The sequence below is a fragment of the Nylanderia fulva genome, unplaced genomic scaffold, assembly GCF_048542155.1.
Source record: "Nylanderia fulva isolate GAGA-0341 unplaced genomic scaffold, ASM4854215v1 Scaffold2, whole genome shotgun sequence".
Classification (NCBI taxonomy): Eukaryota; Metazoa; Arthropoda; class Insecta; order Hymenoptera; family Formicidae; genus Nylanderia; species Nylanderia fulva.
Genome location: NW_028190263.1, coordinates 3,512,903 through 3,532,497, shown reverse-complemented (window position 1 = coordinate 3,532,497; position 19,595 = coordinate 3,512,903). Strand labels below are relative to the sequence as shown.

Below are 19,595 nucleotides of genomic sequence, written 5' to 3'. Positions count from 1 at the left end.
AATCATAATACATCGTGAGTAACTTAATCATACATGAAACTATTTAATCCGCTTAGAGATAAGTGTACAATACAAACGAAGCTTGCGCTTCGCGTTTCATGCCAATTACGATAATCAGAAACGATTTCATCGCGGCGAATTGTTGGAAACTTGCGAGCGAGAGCGCACAGTATCTCGCAAGAAGCCATAGCGTGTCTCTCCTGGAAATAGAAATGCGACCAGGTGTATACACGGTGTATAACGAGTACTTGGAACCAAACGTGCGGTGCATCCGGAGATAACTATGAGCGTCATGGGAATACGCTAAGGGGAAAAGCAGGGAACAAGTTAGGAGGCACGAAAGAAGGAAGGAAAGGAATGAAGGAAAGAAGAGCTGGGGTCGTGAAAGAGGAACAAAGGGGGAGCAAAATGGCAAGGACGATGCCCGTTGACCTGAATAACATGACCCGTATTTGCAGCTGCTACCATAGGTCGCAGGGTACATCCCGGCTGGGGAGAGATTGCCCTGCTTGCCTGCCTACCTTGCGGAAGGTTGTCGACCTACCTATGCGTGGGCTTGCGTCGCGCTTGCGTTCAAACCGCGCCGCAACGTTCTATGGCGAGATGAGATCCCGATGAGGTGTCGGACCGATTGAAATTCGTGCGACGAAACGATCGTGTATTAAATCGCGCATATCCATCTGACGGATTATAGAGCGACACGTTCGGTATTCGCGGTCCAATCGACCCGCCGCAAGTCAAAACCGCGAAATTCGCGTGGCTTGACCGAGCCGTCCGGCGTACTCGCATTCACGGCATATTGCATTAATGCGGTGACAGCTCCTGCATCATCCCCAGTGTTTCGTAAATATTTACACAGATCTCTCGAGCTTGTTACTGACTGTTCGCCTGGTGGATTTGCTTACCCTCCCACTCTCTTCGCGATGTGACATATGACACGACGACAGTTTCCTCATTAATTTATGCTGTCTGCGACAGAGGTTGGTAAATTGAAAATTTCGAGATGAGAATCGACAGTCTCTCTTAGAGAATCCATAGAGAGTCGCAGCGCGTGAAAATTGAATACAAGCTTTCTTTTCTTTGCATTATCCTCGCCATTTTTATATTTCGTACCAGCAACGTCAAAGGCGGAAAAATATCGTGAAACTCGACGCGCGTTCTTTCTTCAATAAGAAGATACGATACGTGAAGATATAGTCTCTTTCGAGATGAACGCGCGTATACTCGTTTTAAGACGCTCGTCTCGACAGCGTCTTGGCAAAGTTTTAACCACGCGCTACTCTCAAAGCGACACTTAATTGGTTGCTCCTCGAATCAGGTATCTGAGGCATTATGAAGTGCTATACAGCACGAAGAACGGGCTTGAAAACACGCTCAACTTCGGACGATAGTTTAATAGACGCGTCCAAGTATATCTAAAAGATAACTCGCGCGCCAAATTTCTCGCGGAATAAAGTCACGTATGCAAGCTCGATGACCGGAAAACAGAATATAAAGGAGGAAATCAACGGGAGAGGCTGATTCAGGTTATCGCAGGTTTTCTTCTATGCGAGCTTTTACGAGTTTATATGACTTCGAGACACTACGATTTCTTTGCAATGTATATTCAGAATCGTGCAGAATTTGATTTATGGCAGCGTGACACGGGCCCACGTGGGAAAGCCGACCTGTCATTCTGTCACAAAGGTATATAAACCAGGCGAAGGTCGCAACTTAAGGGATCATTACCCTCGATACGGCCTTCAATTTCTGCTTCCTCCTAAACAAGATATTCTACTACAAATCGGTTGCATGTCATCCCTTCGTTTCGTAAGTAAATCCCCGAAAGTCGATGACCCGGTTAATCTGATTGCCTTCAAAAGTTACAGTCTCTACAGTCTCGGTGTAATTATATCATATTATATTATTTGTACTTTATATTACAAACAGACTATTTATTTTTTAAAAATCAGATTTTTCTAACACGTGTCTAAACGGAATATAATATAATTAAATCTATGGCTGATGTTGAAACTTCTCAAGTTACGAACATACTGAAACACTAAAAGCCGCTGGGAACTTGTCTTGTTTCAAACCCGTAATTTTCCCGTATTAATTGACAGAGCGCCAAGAGGCAAATTTGTTGGCATCGGGGTACTTTAGCAGCGTAAGAGCTTCGCTTGTGTAAATTGGGCTTAGCCGTAAAGAGTCGAGCGAGCTAAGTGAATGCAGTGCGAAGTGCTCGACAATGTACCTACGCCTGCATTAGACATGAAATAGCTTCGAGTTGACTTCAAATTCGCGTAATATCACAATGTGCCAACGTCAGAAAGTCTCTGCTTGTGCTTAATAAGAAGCATTAAATTGCACGATGTATGTACATACATACATACATGTGTTGCATATGCGTTATATTAAAATAGAATTTTTACAAATAATGTACAGATTAGTTTAACAGAAATAAATTAAGACTTCCGAGTTCTTTTGCATCGTATAAATGTATATAAATGTATTTTCTGTTTTTCAAACAAACTGCTTTCTGATTGATCTTTATAAAAAATACCGAAATCCGCAAATTAATTTTCACGATAAAACGATCAACAACTTTTTAGCTCTCGAACGAGAATTAATTACCTTAAAATCGGAAGAGAAACTTTAAAATACAATTTGTCGGTTGAAAAAAAGTGTAAATGTTTGAACTTTTCGGAGATAACGATACTCGAGGAAACTCGCAAGAATTTGGCAACTTTTTACGAGTTCACTAACCTTGACCAATATTTTTTAAGAAAGAAAGCCGAGAGGTAGGTAAAAAGTTCTCGCGAAAGAAAATCTCGTGAAAGGTAAACGTCAGCTGGAAACTTCATTATCGGAGAAAGCGAATTTCAGTGTAAATACAGAAAAGATCTTTGGCGTTGAAACGATGAAGAGCGCGACTATTTCTCACAAACTGTTCTCCGCTTTTTACGAGCTTTCACTTACTGCGTTTCATCGCTAACGCGCCATCGAAATGCGAATTTTATTGCATCAAACGTCGTCATCGTCGTTATTGCAGATCCCCATGGAAGATGGAAAGTCTCGTCAAATTTTACTGGGTCATGAATCGCTGCCGACAGGTATCGAACCTTTCCATACATCAGCAGTATGATCGTGTAAAGATATAATGTAATGCAATTTTAGATACACGCCATGGAGTATACATATAATGGAATATAATTGTTCACAATGTGTGTCTAATTACATTTGCTTGATAAAAGCATGAAAGCATGATTTTTTAATTTTTTAGATGTTGGTTAAAACGCAATTAATTAAATTTCAAAGGTGTTTTCTTAATTCAACCTACATGCGTTACAGAATATAAAATTTTTAATATATATATATATATATAAAATTGAAATATATATAAAAAATTGAAATTATTCTTTACAACTTTTTTGACATATAAACATATATATATATGTATATATGTCAAAAAAGTTGTAAAAAATAATTTCAATTTTTTCGTAAATGAGATATCACTTAATTATCCATCATACCAAGATGGTATCTGAAACGGATGATTCATTTTTGGTATCTCGATATTGTCTGGAATTATTTATCACGCTATATCCGGGTGGATGAAATAAATCTCGAGGCATGCACGCTCGACGCACGTCTAAATTCAACTTTTCCAAAACAAAGCTGCGTTTCTCAAAGCCGCGTGAGCCATTTGTGTCAGGGTTAAAGCACGTATATGTACGTGATGCATGCTCGCCTTTTGCACGTAGCGATGTACTTAACTATGACCGTACGATCTTTACAGACCTTAATCCGGGATTCCATTTTCGAGATTAACGGCTACGCTTCGGGAGTGCGAACATGGTCAGATTAAGGTAGGGACAATGATTACCAAGTATATCAAATATCACACCTCACACAAACTGAATACTTAGTCATTATGAAAACAACGCTTTTACGCGTAAATTATCAAAGGAGAATTTAGATGCCACATGTCTTTTTCGCACGAAAGGTATTCATTTCACAAAATATTTGATTAAAAGGCTGAAAAGCATTTATTAAATATGAGAGAACTAATATTCTCTAAATTGACGTCAAACTATTGTTTGCAAAAAATACTATTTTTAGTTTACAAATTTCGAAATATTTCGAATAATGCGCCACTAAAATTGTTATTTTTTTTTTACTTTAATTTCAATTTTAACTGATGTAGAAATGTGCCATCACACAATTGATGCTCCATTGGACTTTTATCTTTTTTTTTTTGAGCGGGGGGAAGAAAAAACAGAATTTCTGCTTGCTTAAAATCATCGAAAAATTCAATGGATAATATGTCTACGCATAGCTTAGAGCACTTCTGCGATCTCGAAATTTTACGCGAGCGAATTTTACGATGCGACAATTCTAAAATAACATGCGCTTGACATATATTCGTTTTCCATTCCGTAAGTATACGAGTAACATAATTCTGCCCTGTAACATTTCTCGCTCGCATGTCGACGTTTTCTGATCCTTTCTACGCAGAATATTCCGAAATCCTTACACAGACAACAGAATGGTCATTCAACTCTCTCATGTGCTTTGCTGAGCGCATAAAATATTCTTATCTCTATGCTGCGGTCAGCAATGAGTAATTGCAGTGGAAACGAGCCGAAAGTTTAATTAGTAGTCTAAGTTTAATTAATGTCCACTTTGACTGTGACAATTTATGCTTCTCTTACCTTCTGTCAGCTCTCAATTTATCGTGATAAGTTTTTTTAATGCTCTTAATCAAATAACAACATTCTCTGTGCATAGACAATTAAATCACTCTTAACATAAAGTTGTATACTAAAAAATTATATAATGTTGTTATCATTTTTTGCAGTTTACGCAAAATTAAATCGTAGAAATTCTCGACAAGATTCAACATTCAGCGTATATAAGCAAAGCAATCACATTATTTGAAACAAGCATAAACAACTTCTTTATACTAAAATAAACCAACAATGTAAATCAACAAGCATTATGCGATATTAACGCTGTCTTGTTTGCTTTCTTGTTAGGGGTAGTTTCTCTTAAAAATGATAATTTATACCATTCTTTTTTTTCCCGAGCACTCTAGGAACACGACCTTGCTACTCGAGCAGCACTTATACGCGACGTATAGATTTCAGTAATAAACAGAACCTATCTCAAGAGCAACGTCTGTTATTTCTTCTTTCTTTCTCGAGCTCGCGTTACGCCGTATGGCTTCACCCCTGAACTACATTTCACCGACGTTTATGTAAAGAACGCGTTTATAGATTATCGCCATATGACATTGAAGTCGTCACGTAAAAGCGGCGAATCTGGCGAATTCCAGAAACGTCACTTTCTAAAGTCAATCTTGTCTCAGTGGTTGTTTAAGCTTTTCCTTGAAAAATCTCACGAATCTCAGACCTTAAAAACTTGATCGAACTTTTTACGACAATCTTCGTAAAATTTTATCATTTTGTTTGAAAAATGTTGAAGAAAAATAAATATTTTTAATTTATAATAAATTTTTTAAAAATATATGTATATAATATAATATTCTATAATATTTTAAATACATAAAATAATTTTTAACTTTTTCAAAGATTTTTTTTAAATAAATTCCAAATGAAGAAAAAGAATTCGAAAAACATATGGCAGCTAAAGCCAAAAACATTAAAATTTCATTAGAATTTAGTTCTCAAGATTCATCTTTAAATTATAAAATGCATACATTCTGAGATAAAACATATAATACTATACATGCGAAAAAAATGATAAAATGACAAATTTTTTAATCTGATTTTTATACTGTAAATTCATATTGTATTTAACGTCAATATACTTTAAATCCTCGAAATGATTTGTATAAGTTTAGAATCACTTTAAAATAACTTTTTTGAACTTACTTGTAGATCAGTTGTGACATGTTGTGACAATCAGAAGACTCGACTACTAAGGTATCATCTTAATTTCGAACCGTGAACCGTTCCTCCATGATAAGGACACCTTGAAATTCATCTCGAAATTCCGTGACATAACTCATTTGCGTAGCTCATTATCGACCATGCCGATGAACTTATTTGCGACTGCTCTCTGGAATCTGAAAATAAACGTCGGAGAATTATTCTGGCGAGACGGTCAAGGTCACGAACGTTATTAAATCAAATTCCAACATCGCGTTGTCTGTCGCTAAGTCAACTTATAATTAAAAATACATTAAAATCTGTTCTTAAAAATAAAATTTTTTGTCGAGTTTAAGACAGAAATATGTGTAATATAAAACGAAACTTTTTTATCACTTTTAATAAAGAACAGTAAGATTTGTGCAAATCTTTTCAACAATTCTAAAGTTTGCAAGAGCAAATTTATCAAAGTAGATTGCAAATTCCATACTTTAAGCTTCGTCAAATTAAAATTCCACGTCTCTGTGGATAGTTCATGCCTATAATATATTTCCGAAGACCCTGAATCGATATATTCGCAGTAAGCAAACGTTCGTAGATAGTCTATTGTCAACAAGCATAAATTTCGCAGTTACATGTAGTATGTTTACCGTACGAAATGCATAATGTAATTTACTTAGTAGTGTGCGCCGTCTGCTTATTTGTTTCATCGTATTGTATCTGAGCATCAGGGCAAAGCCGACCTATGTAAATTCAACACTTCCCGCCTCCAACGCATAAATATATATATATATAGCTTCGGACACCGATATCAAATGCAACAAGATTAATGATCCATTGATGACACATAATGATGTCACCGATAAATTGCGGCTAACATATGTAATTACTAATAATTGGATAACTTGCTTAATTCGATAATTACTCTAATTGCATTGATATTATTATATCGCCTCTATTATCCACGAATACAATGAATCCGAGATATTCAGTGTAATCTATAAGTAAACAATCAAAAAACATATCCATGATTTATTGCGTCGGATTTGGCGCTGACATAGATTTTATAAATGTCTTCTTGCCACGCAAAAAAGTATGCTCAATCGTAAATGATAAGACACCATCAACGGAAAAGTGAAAAATGAATAGACGTGGGCAAGAAGTGATGAGGAAATTGATTTGGTCTAACAGTCAGTTTGTGCTATTCCGAAAGTGACTAATGCAACTCACATTTTATGCCATACCCACGCATAGTTTAATAATCGATGACGACAATAATAATCTACGATTGAAATTCTGAAAAAGCTTGAAATGCACATCTCTATATATGCGTTCTAAAAACATCGCATCATTTTATATGAATTATTATATAATTTGAAAAAATACGCTCTGCGAGTGTATCCAAATTAATAATGAAGATAAAGCTTTTGCAGACAAAAAATATGATATGTTATATAAAACTTCAGGCTTTATTTATTAGATTATTTATATTTATATCGCTATTTAATAGATAGATAGATAATTATATAAAAATTTCTTTTAATATCTTTCTACATATAACACGGATAATATACTGTATATAACGAATATATTATAAACAAATATTAAATTATGATATTAAAGCTACAAATTTGAACCGCGCGTTAATCTTATTTTTATTTCTCGCAGGAAATTTTAATTAAGAAATCAAACGACGCAAGCTTTATCTACAAAATCAATTATATTTGCATGCAACGAATACGGCAGATGGTAATTGCATATTCATTTCCATTATCGCAAAGCGATATCGTACGAATGCGAAATACAAAAATATAAATGAAATACGCGTAACTCGCGCGCGAGATTTTATTCGCAATTGCGACGTTTATCGAATAACAATTTTTATTGCAAAATATCGGCTCGCTCAATTTTTTACGTTAAAATTCTAAATATAATAATTTAGACGCATTGAACAAAATTCATTTATCGAGCCACCTGAAAGAAGAAAGAATAAAAAGAAAAAGATTAAGCATGTAAATATACCCATTTAGCCATAATTGCATTTATACGAAATCCCGAAATTAATTCGACGCGAATTTCTCCTAACGTCGCGCTAAATCAATTGATTAGCCTTCCCAAAGTTCAGGCAAAATTTCATCAATATTAAACTTTCGACGGTTCGGGAGAATTTCATCGTGACATCGATAGATTCGTCGGATTCCCGCATGAATCAGGGTAAATACATGTGGGATTCGTAAAGAGCTTTGTAGATCTACATTTATACATGAGAGTCACGTCTCTTCGGAATCACGCGTCGCAACAAAGCAAGCAAAATTGTACGCGATGCGTCGGTGGCAAATGTCCGGTGAGATTGCGCAAAATAAAGTATAAAAAGTTGTTATATATGTGTATATGTGTGTATGTGTAAAGGTTGAGTAATGTAGGCGAAAGAATTTTTCGTTATTCAGATATACGCTATTCTCTGTTTGTTCCTTAAGCTCGCTCCAACACGGTATTGTCGATGGACTATTTTAGACGAGCGGGACCTGATCTGCCGATGCTCGAGCAAGAATGAAAAAAGATGAAAACACCGATATCATGAATGCGACATCGTGGATTAAAAGTAAGCGATGCGAAAAAATTGCATCTGCAATTCCGCGAATTCCTAAAAATATATTACCCAGTCGTGATTGTCGCTTGAACATCAAATCAGTTAAGCTTAATTGTGGGGAATTATAATTAATTGTTTCTTAAATAACTTTATTATTAATGCATAGTATTTGTTCGAAGAATATACAGGTGAAATTCAATTATTGTACGTCTGATTGTGTGAGTACGCACTATGTCTCTAACATCTGCGCAATTTTGGTTAGGTACATATTATTCAAAATCAATAGTACACAGTGAATTAGAAATTAATCGCTACATTAAATTTACTGATACAGCGATACGATTTCACGATAAGCTGGAGCAATTACTGCAACACGCTATCGCAGAACTAGGAAACCCGAAAATCAAGCTGCGCGGATTGCGCAAATGTCAATTATACGATCAGTTGCGAATTAATCGTGAGTAATTACCCGAAAGAGAGACGATATGCATATACGCTTGCTATATAGGTTCTGTCATTAGCCACATTGATCGATATAGGATAATGTCATGCCTGTATTCTCCTCGAAAACTCTGGTCGTGAGAGACGATCGAATTATAGATCGGAATTATAATTAACCGACGTTGTATCCACCGGTATCATCAATCTCAAGATTTATTTAAACCTTTATATATATATAGATCACGTTAAAATATTTCCGTAATTTATCAAGCGCAATCATTCTGAAACACTATATATTAAAAAATCGACTATAAATATATATTATAGTATATATAATATAATATCGACTATAAATATTGAAACACGATCTTTCATATATATATATATATATATATATATATATATATATATAATTTTTAAAAGACTATCAATTCAAAAATTTTTCTTCATGTAAATTAAATAATTTAAATATACAACTTAAATCTCTAATAATTTCTCTCTCGTCAAAGTTTGCATATAATTTTCGGTTCCTGTAATTAAACATACTGTAATTTTATATTTTATTACTCGATTTATTTTATAATATTATCGCCAACATCGGATATTGAAAATAATAATTTATCCAATATTTGTAAATAAAATTTATCGTTTTAGATTTTATTATTAATCACAGCAGATGTTAGTAAATTTGCACCTAGAAAGTTAGCTAAAATTGCTTGCGATTAAATCTCCGATAAAATCTCTGATAAAAATTTGATCTCTCTATTGCTCTTAGATTACACTGCAGTAAGAAGAACGATCCTAATGAAACCAAATTCTAAGGCATTAGTTTACAAGTCACGATACGATTCGAGGATTGCTAAAAACGAAAAATTCTACGCGATAACGTAGAAAGATTTTTCCAGCGACTTAGAGCTGCGCAAAATAGTTGAACCGTCTGAGTTTCTCGGATCACTCGCACACAAATAAATAGATAGGTAACATAAGAAAGTACTTCCGCGCGACGTGATGAGCCAAAAATCGATGCGACGAGTAGCAAAAGAAAAAAGATAATCGCTTTATCACGTCTAGTTTTTTTATCTCTTCTTACAATTTCGTCGCTTTTCTCAACGTCATCGTTCTTGCCATTCATTCATTTATTAAATTCATTCATCCATTCTCCATCGCCTACGCGACAACTTGATATCTTTGAAAAGACAGCTTTTGTCTGGTAAAAAGCGCGAATTTTACGAGATCAAGGAAGATACAATATATCCCGAATATAAAGTGAGCTCGCTAAATTATGGTTTGATTAATTCATTATTATTCACTTTTTTTCGTCGCGATGGCGCGATTCATAATATACAATATACGTGTTGCAAAAAAGATATCAGCGTATCTATCCACAGGAGATCGTTAGATATACATATATATTCCTCGAACAACAATGCCTCATATCAAATTATATTAATGGTCCCATTTTGACATATGGATAGCGAGCGTTATACATGGAATTATTTTCCTTTTAAATGATGATTACAGGAATGACGACACGTTAATCTTGATAAACGATACTTTACAAGATCTAAAAATATTTCAAGGCTAAAGATAATAATCAGATCTAACGAAAGCCTAAAGAGAATACCTATGACTCTTCTAACTCTTTACTTTTTGCACTCCTTCATTTCCGCGAATGTCATTTTAAGAGCACATTCAAAACTACAGATAACTTTTAAAACATGACACGTGTACGAGACAATCTATAATCATATATAATCTATAGTCATATATGCGGTAAATAAGTTTACGGCGACTATAGTGTGTGATGATATATGCAACATCGACTATATTTATATACCTGTTCGATTTATATTGTCAAGTTAAGTACAGCTAGGACAAACGTTTATTACAACCTATAAATTAGACGAGATAAGCAAGCATAATAAGCAACGTATAAACTCAAGAGTCTGTTCCCTCGAAATGAGAATTCATATAATTTTGTGAAATAAGCTGTCGTGCCACTAACTAAATTGAATGTTCGTAAAAGAAAAATTTCGTGCATTTCTTTAACATTTCTTTAATATTTCTTTAATATTCTCTTCTTCTTTTACTTTATTTTACTTTTAAAAAATATGTATCTATCGAAATATATACAACAACCTGCTTTTATATTAAATATAATTACAAAAAATAATTAAACAAAAAAATATACAAAGTATTTATTAATGATACTCGTAGAACTGAGAAGAGAAGTTTTATACAACCAACGGACTAATAATCAACATTGTTATACACCGAAAAAATTTTCTTTTTGTATACTTTTTATGGGGTTTTCGTTTAAGTCTATTATTTTTTACAAAATTTGACAGAATTAGTTTGTTATCATTAAGTTTTATATATTCACATGACTCATAAATTTAAAGCGTTAATTTTGTTACTCGCATATTTTAAGATATAGTTTGAAATAGGTTCATATGGGAAAAAATTATAATTTGTTTTTTAATTTGTGCTGAAGAAGGTTCAAACCGGAATCGAAATATTCACAATATTATTGTATTATAATGATTGATATACTCATTTATTGAGGTTCACATACAATAAAAGATTTTGCGTTCTAATTACCGCGCTGACTCTTATTTGCCTTTTATGAATGTTTGATTTTATAATAAAAAGCCTAATGTTATATAAAAAAATATACGTTACTTTATTATAAAGTAAACTTTGCACAAAAGCAGACTTTTTGTGAAAGAAACTTGCAGTCGAGCGAAATAGAAGTTACGTTATCGCAGAACAAATAGAGCATGTGAATAAGGATTCTTCGAAAATTAAACAAGAATTTCATGGCAAAGGATTATTACAGCATGAGCTATATCATTGTAATTTATAAAGTCAGAAGCTGGGAAGTATAATAGTTCTTTTTTCATATAACCAATTTATATAATATGACTATAGGAATTAGTACAAATGAGACATGCTTCATAACGGCGACATGTCATGTACAGTATTCACATAATATGTCTCTGAAATAGGAGAATTTCGTATGTCACACACATTACGTTTTCACATCACATTCAATTTAACATTTTCTCAAATTGAATACTTAAAACGTCGCTAGTGGTATTTAAAATAGGAACGATATATTTAATTCGACCCAAACTAGCCAAGAAAATGTTTATTTTACTTCCACAACGTTTCGACCATCTGTTTTTGGTCCTTTTCAAGTGAAAAATTCCTTGATAAAAGCGCAGTTAGTTGACACTGTTGTCATGATTATTAAACAATATAATTATCGGACTTTTTTAAAAACATTTGAAAGTTCTTTCAAAAGTTATTTCAAATGTTTTTAAAAAAATCCGATAATCATATTGTTTAATAATCATGACAACAGTGTCAACTAACTGCGCTTTTATCAAGAAATTTTTCACTTGAAAAGGACCAAAAACAGATGGTCGAAACGTGGTGGAAATAAAATAAACATTTTCTTGGCTAGTTTGGGTCGAATTAAATATATCGTTCCTATTTTAACATTTTCTATCTTTCGCATTCTTTAAATTAAAAATCAAAAATATATAATACGTCAACTAATAGACAATTTATATAAAAACTAATAAAATTGCAAACTAATTTATACAGAAAATATATACGTTTAATTATGATCTCGTTTAATTACATATATATCTCATTAATATTTTGACGAGAGATTCCACATGAATATATACATATATAATAATAAAATGACTCAGATATAAATATTAGTATATTTTATACAAAGGCCTATGTCAGCCTTTGAAAGATACGTATAACTAACGAAATGAAAAGAGATCAATGATTATCTATATATACAAAATTTTTGAATGCTATTACTATTTCTTTCCCTTTTTCTTGAAGATTTAAAATTTAAATTGGTTTAAAATTTAAATCACCAATTTGACCAAGAGAAAACATTGGTACATAAAGAAAAGTCTGAAATTATAGGTCGCGGGCGGAGATGTTCTATGATCAAATAACGTCATCCTGTGCATTCTCACGAGAAGTAGCGATCTGTTTGTCTTCGTCGATCACGTAATACTTGACCCATTTATAGAGCAATCCTGATTGATGACGATACTGTGTAATGCGTTTAAAGGATACACTGTAGGAATGTTCCACTCTCATGTATAAAATAATAGTCACTATAAGAGCAAATATCAAATTTTAATTAATGTACAATATGTTAATGTACATTAATTACAGAAAGTAGAAAGTGAAGCATAAAAAAATCCAAGTAAAATGAAAAAATGAACAATCAAACAGATATTAATCTTTCAAAATTTCGTTTAGATTAATTAGCATATACAACATTCAGTTGATTTAATTCAATTTCAAGCCTCGTTAGTCTCTCTGTACCTAAAAACTGTATGTTTAGATCTTATCGTTTATGCCATAAAATAACATGCGCGGGTTTTTTACGTAAAATCGATAGAGATTAGAATCGTATATACAGTACGATTCCTGAATTATTTTCCGAATGATGAGCAATAATCGATAGACTTAAAGGTAATGGTCTTCTCTTTCGTCAAGGGAACACTTAAACTCGTATTGGACGAGTTCAGAATTAGAAACGCTAAATCACCAGCGGAAAAAATTGCATCACTTTCAATGGATACGTATATAGATACCGATATAGATACGAGATAAAGTTTATGTCTCTTCAATAATTCTCAATGTAAATGGTGTTTCGCTGGCAAACATCGCATACTGACGACCACGTGTCGTAGTTTGATGGTCAACAGCTGACGACAATCGCAAACATCTTTATAAAGACACCGTCGTTGAACACACATACCGCCATGAAATTCACGCAAAAGAGGATCATCTTCACGTCAGTCACATCGCCCACGATATGGCAGTTGTCCCGAAGTGGCAATTTCCGAGTTCGTGACACGGATTGGAAAAAGAACGAAGCGTAGAAAAGAAGTAGCTGGAAAAATTGCATTATATTTTCCCAATTCTTGCTTCAACAGTATGTGGCAAATATATTTCGCATTTGATCTTATAGAATATCCGGATATTTTCACTCTGTAACCGAACAGTCGACAAAAGTTTTTCTTGTAAAACAAAATTGCAAAATCGTTATGCAATTATCGCGGAGAATATATATAAAATCTAAAGATACATAATAAATATTTGTGCTTATATGTACAAATAATTTGCAAATGGTGCTCGTAATCTCGTCTCTCGAAAATTATGAAAATTGTGTACATAAAATTATTTGATTATCACGTATAGCATGATAACGAAGTATAAATGGAAAGCAAACGAAGATTAAATGTTTCAACAAATAATTCAATATATACATATACATAAATATATGGCTTTCGAGAAAACCTCTTATCTCGCGAAAAGCGTCTGGTAACATTCATCATATTTATTACCGTACTAAACTTTCAATTTAAAATTAAAAAATAGTGAACATAAAAAAAATTACTATCAAATTAATTATAATTAAAAAATTAATAGTAAACAATTATTTTTATAAGAGTTTTAACAAGGCTCCAATGCGATTTGGCTCTTGTTGCCCGTCTTATACGTTAAATTATTTTTATGTTCTTAAATTGTCAAAATATAATTATCTTATTTTTTATAAAATTGACTATCAATATTTTGATAAAATTATATTTAATCATAAAATTATGTAGTCATTTGATACCATCTATATTTATTTAAATAATTAAATTGATCATGATTTCTTATTAGTCTCTTGATAATGTATAATAGCTAATGTATAATACACAAAAGCACTCAACATTTGATGAAAATTACTAAATAACTTTTAGTCAACGTAATAGCAGAATAGCGTGATTCTTCTTCCTAATTTAGTGGTCATATTTATTATTTATATCCTGGACGTACATTAAGAGACAATCATTTTGCAATAAATGGAAAATAGAATCGTAATGTAAGATTAATTACGAGACGAGACAAACTTTAAGTAGAACGACAGTTAAATTGTTCCGACACTAGAACTGTCGAGTAAAGAAGAAAGATAATACGCGATTAATACTCATTACGATACATCAGAAAGATTGTGCGGTTTAGAAAGTTTTCAACATTATCATCTTTAATATGCTTAATTAATTCTCTCACCACGACTTTTATAAAGTTTAACCTTCTTTATATTCCAGCGGTCTCTTACATTAAAAATTAAAACAAAAGAAACTTTTTTCAAAATATATAAAATTAATAAAACATGAAAATTATTAAAGTACTAAAACAATAATTCAATTTCCCTCTAGAGAATGGAGAATTTACTTGAAAGTTTTTTTTTATAATTACAATCACGAGATACGTATAATATTACGGTATTTCGTTAAAATTTCCGATTATGCATGAGAGAAAGTGTATTTTATGTTCTTTCGTACGCGCTGCTTGTTTGAAAGGGCAATCGTTTATCGATACACACTTGTTGCAGATTAAAAATTGATCACGACCGTGGCAACCGCGAACGAGTGATCCAGTACAGGGTCAAGTGTATCAGGCATATTTCCAACTATTTGCACATCCATTTCTACGAATCACGGCGGAATATCGGACATCAAGTGCATTTCTCTCTCTGTCTCTCTTTCTCTCTCTTTCGTCTGAATAAAAATACAGTACGCTAGAAATATACGTTAAACGTTATATATGGATGAATATTATTCCACGACGAGCGATCGTTATTGCGAGATGCATTAGCAAGGCATAATTGAGTTTGAAGCTTTTCGGAGGCACGGATAATATAATAGCGATTAGATTAAAAACCATTTTACAGACATTACACCTTCCCCATATATGAATATATAAGTTATATGGATGTACTAATGTTCTTAGATATAATTTACATTTTATTTCTAGTCGCAATTTCAATATTACGGATAAAACGTAAATAATAGATGTAAATAATTATATAATTGATGAAGATATAAAAAAACTTTATTAAATCGAAAATTATGTAATGAATACATAAAACGATTTATAATAAGGTGTTCCAAAACTATTGGTTGTTTAATTAATGGCAGAATTTTTAAAGGTAATTTTTTCTCGATAAAAATATTGAAAAGCCATCGTTTATAGAATTAAACTTTTTAATTTTTCCATCATATATATTTTGATAACTAAATCTCAAATTAAAGTTCTATTAAAATAAACCCCACTTAAAATTAAGTGAACAATATAATTATATTATCCTTTTTAGCTCCCCAAAATTCAATTTGCAAAGAATTTCTCTTCCCTTTTACTCAATAACTAACGAACTCAATTCAACTCGAAAATTCTTAATGCCTCGATATTTACTCTAAGAAAAAATTGAAATTGCTTGGTTAATCCGCCACTAATTGAACATTCGGTGGGTTTTCAAACATATGAAGACGATGTTGCATCGTCTAGCGAACTTTAACTATATACACGCACTACCGCGCGATCGAAGCTCCGTAAATGAATTATGAATGCGATTCAGCTCCGGCGAATCTATTGGGACAGGGTCCGCCGAGTGACGTGACCTCACGCAACATGCAAACTGTGTTGTAATAAGTTTACAACCGAATGATAACGACAGGGAAAAATTGATTATGAGATAGTATACTCCGCGCATTCTTCTTGAAAAGAGACGACTAAGAAGTAAGAAGAGATCGCAGAAGACGGTATACTCCTGCCGGAAGCTCTAATAAATGGACAATCAAAGTGAAAAGAAGCGTCAGCGACCGTGGCCTTCTGGGAAATCTGAGGAAGCGGTTGGAGAAAGGGTGGAAGCTCATGGGTAACGGGTTCAAGGCCAAAGTCGCGGCGCGACGCGACGCACGGCGCCGCGACGCAGGGTGTTACTTTGTCTCCACGTGCGGTAACCTTTTTGTTCCGGCGAAACGCACTGGACATGACAATCATCGGGTGACTTGTACATTGAATGTCTGACAATGAGTCTGACATTAAAATAATTTTTTTTTCAAATTTCAATTATTTTAAAATATCGTAATCCATTTTAATCTCTCAATATTTTTAACATTGAAAATATCTTAATAATAGAATCGCGAAAATTGATATTCTGTGAAAAGGTAAAAGGTCCATTAAATTTTAATTTCAACAATGGTTATATATATATTTTTTTGATAATTTTGGCGACATGAATTAACAACTGTTTTTAGCTATATCTATATGGAAAAAACGAGGCGTTTTTACCAGTGTTCAAAAATATCTTCAACAAAGTGTTTAAAAATATATTTCAAAAATATTAATTAAAGTTATCATAATAACTGTTTCTCTTTGAGAACTTTACAAGCTGTTTTTTAGTTTTGATATAAAAATATCCGAGTCTTTTCACGTGAGAATAGATCAGTTTGTCAAACCTGCTGGAATTTCGTGGTTTACCACGTGGTATTTATTCAAACATACGAACTACGGTTTGACAAATCTGATCTGTGCTCATGTGAAAAAACTCGAACACTTCTATGTCAGATCTGTTCTCATGTGAAAAAACTCGGACTTCTATGTGAAAACTGAAAAATGGCCTGTGTGTCAAATTCTCTTCAAAGCGAAACAGGTATTCTGGTAACTTGGACCATATAGTATTTGTACGTGATGTTTGTTGAAGATATTTTTAAACTGGGTAAACAAAAAGTTATTGCGACTCCAATTATGTTTTCCGATTGATAAAAATAAGACAACGCAATAAGAAAAAATAAAATTGTTATATAAATTTAATATTATTATTTGTATTTAATTTACACAAAATTTGCTAAGCGCCATTTTATTCATGCCACGATGATGTGTTGCCAGATAATATGAGTATATGAACAAATTTTCACATTCGTACATTATCCAATCGCCAACTAAATAAATAAATTTCCGAGAATCGTCTCATATCAGAATGCAGAACACGTTAATAATTCGATGCATTTGCACGGCAAAGTCAATTGTCAATTAATTAATAAACGGTTTATTTCTACCATTTTCAAATATCAATGTCAGAAAATAAAACGCATATTTTTGCGTATGTAATATATTAATAATCATATTATATATATTTATACAATATTAACTTTATTAAATTTTGTTTTAGCCTTTCCTACAAAATTATTATTTAGGAAAAAAGCCTGGATCTTTTATACCAAGCTTAAATTTCAGGTTTGATCTCTTTTCATTTTCGCAATTAAACGGAACGTGTATGACATTTAAAAAAAGCGAATGTTTGTTTTTGATATTGCAAATGCTCCAAAAAAACCACAAATTTTCCCGAACGCGCCGTTAAGTCGGCATCGTTGTTTGCGTTACGTACCCATGTGTCGAAACCATAAATTGGATCGAGTATCCAATTGAAACAATAGATTGCAAAAATACAAGCTTGTCACATGCACAACGTGAGTCTCGTTCTCAATTAGTCTCACCGCATTCGGCAAACAAAGAACGAGTTGTAAAATGGACAATTTACGTGTCTCGACAAATTCAAGAGACGTATACGTACCTTGAAACGAATCGATATCCTGATGCGTGGTCGTAGAAGGTTCAATGTTCTTGCAGAAGGCCTTGAGTAATTTCTGTCTCTCTCTCTCTCAAGGTACCGTACCGATATGCGGGTCGACCTAGAATATTGCGTGCATCACATAAATAAGTAATATAATCATGGAACACAACAAAGGCTGCAAAATCTCATTAACGAAAATTCATTTACGAGTATTTCATTAATGAGCGGATAAATTTGTCGTAGTCCGTTTCCTCATGTTACGCAAATCTATCTTACGATTTAATTAACTCGAGAGCTAATTCTTTGATCATACTTTCATTACTAAAGCAATTTACTTCGAAATGCCACTCTCTCTCTTATATAATTAAGCAGTTTCTTTAACTCTCGCTACGTATCATATTTTGTACATGCGTCTGCTTATTAGTATATTTATGGACGCGTTAGCTTTTAACTTGATATGCGCGCTTGTTTGGAAACTTTAATAATGGACTTATAACAGCGGATAATAATATCTAATAATTTATTAATAGCACGCTTAATTATTTAGTAATTTCACATTTTACGTAGCGTATATATCAGAATATTCTCAGCGCTATTAATAATGCTCACGTGTACAATATTTGCATTACATTAATATTTATACATGTATATATATATGCACATTTTGTAAAAATATTTCTGTTTATGTAAATTTTCTCATTGAATTGTGGAAAAAAATTACAAACTCATTGAATTAAAAATTTTGTTTCCACAAAAGTATTTTCTATATAATAATAATTAAAAATAAAATTTATTATTATTATTCTTTCTGTATTATTAATGTGGTTTTCCTTAAATCATGCTTTAATTTTTCTCTAAATTTTTTACTGTTATGTAGAAAACACTATACTATAGAACTGGGTACCGAATTTTCAGTTCAACCAATTCGTAATTTTGTTCACAATTCAAGAAGAAAATTTACATAAACAATATATTTACAAAATATTGTATATATTTATATATATGTATCTGTATATGGGTGCAAAATATTTGGATATATATATATATATCTATAAACAATAAGAGAGAACTTTTGATATAAAAATGCAAAAAAGAAAGACACAGCAGTATAGCCTTCACAATTAAAACAATATCTGAAAGCCGCGCATCACGTTGAGCAAATATATACAATCGAGGCAGTAATCACTCGCTCTGGCTCTGGCGTGGCTAACAAGTCACAGTGTGTGCAAATACATTTTTC

At 32.7% G+C, this 19,595-nt stretch overlaps 1 protein-coding gene and 1 long non-coding RNA gene across 2 annotated transcripts in view; one reads left to right on the top strand and one right to left on the bottom strand.

Annotated features, from left to right (window-relative positions):
• LOC114942909 (uncharacterized) overlaps window positions 1-19,595 on the top strand; it is a 63,317-nt gene that overhangs the window by 17,215 nt on the left and 26,507 nt on the right. The window lies entirely within an intron of this gene.
• The window catches only part of LOC114942910 (uncharacterized), a 40,384-nt gene continuing 26,671 nt past the window's right edge, over window positions 5,883-19,595 (bottom strand). The window contains exons 4-5 of the long non-coding RNA XR_003821910.2: window positions 18,356-18,473; window positions 5,883-6,070 (exon numbers count right to left, since the gene is read on the bottom strand). This is a non-coding gene — a long non-coding RNA (uncharacterized LOC114942910). The remainder of the gene's footprint in view (window positions 6,071-18,355; window positions 18,474-19,595) is intronic.